This window comes from Gossypium arboreum, chromosome 7, assembly GCF_025698485.1.
Source record: "Gossypium arboreum isolate Shixiya-1 chromosome 7, ASM2569848v2, whole genome shotgun sequence".
Lineage (NCBI taxonomy): Eukaryota > Viridiplantae > Streptophyta > Magnoliopsida > Malvales > Malvaceae > Gossypium > Gossypium arboreum.
Window position 1 is genome coordinate 39,606,542 of NC_069076.1, and position 968 is coordinate 39,607,509.

The 968-nt window shown below is 38.4% G+C and overlaps 1 non-coding gene across 1 annotated transcript; it reads right to left on the reverse strand.

Moving 5' to 3' along the window:
* Positions 1-242: 242 nt before the first annotated feature.
* Positions 243-349, reverse strand: LOC128295794 (small nucleolar RNA R71). The gene has a single exon (XR_008286344.1). It is a non-coding gene; the product is annotated as a small nucleolar RNA R71 (small nucleolar RNA).
* Between the last annotated feature and the right edge of the window lie 619 nt (positions 350-968).

Genomic DNA, 968 nt, shown 5'->3' on the forward strand with positions numbered 1-968 from the left:
TTCAGTTTGATGGTTTGTAGGACGAAGACCCAAATACTCATTTGACTAATTTCCTAGAATTCTGCAACACGTTCAAAATAAATGGCATTTCTGATGACACCATTCACCTTCAGTTGTTTCCATTTTCATTTTGAAATAAGGCTAAACAATGGTTGAACTCCTTACTAAGAGGTTCTATCACTACAAGGGAGCAAATTATCGAAAAGTTTTTATTAAAGTACTTTCCACCGGCTAAGACAGCCAAGCTGAGGAATGATATCTCTATCTTCATGAAAATAGATTTAGAGACTCTATATAATGCATGGGAGAGGTATAAGGACTAATTGAGAAGGTGCCCTCACCATGGGTTACCTCTATGGCTACAAGTTCAAACCTTTTACGACAGTTTGAACCCTTCAACTAGGCAATTGATCGATGTAGCCGCCGGTGGGACTCTAAATAACAAAACACCTGAAGTGGCTTATGAGTTTATAGAGGAGATGTCACTGAATAATTATCAGTGGCAAGTCAAGAGAACAAAGCCGATAAAAGCAATCGGTGTTTTTAACGTTGATGTGGTCACCATGTTGTCAAATCAGGTAGAACTTTTGAGTAAAAAGATTGATAGTTTATTAGTTCTTCGCAGGTACATTCGGTGATGTAGTGTGATACAAATGGAAGAGGGATAAAAAATCTAGAATGCCTGTCCTACAACCCTAGCACAGAGAATGAACAAGTCAACTATATGGGTAACAATTCTAGACCTCAAAATAATCCCTATAGTAACACCTATAATGCAGGTCAGAGGAACCATCCCAATTTCTCGTAGGGTGGTCAAGGAAATCAAAGAAAAAATCCCCCCTCAGGCTTCCAACAACAACCTTACCCGCAAGAAAAGAAGCAAACCTTAAGGAGATGTTGACAAAGTTTATTTCAGTGTCAGAAAATCGCTTCTAAAACACTGAAACAGCACTCAAAAATCAACAAGC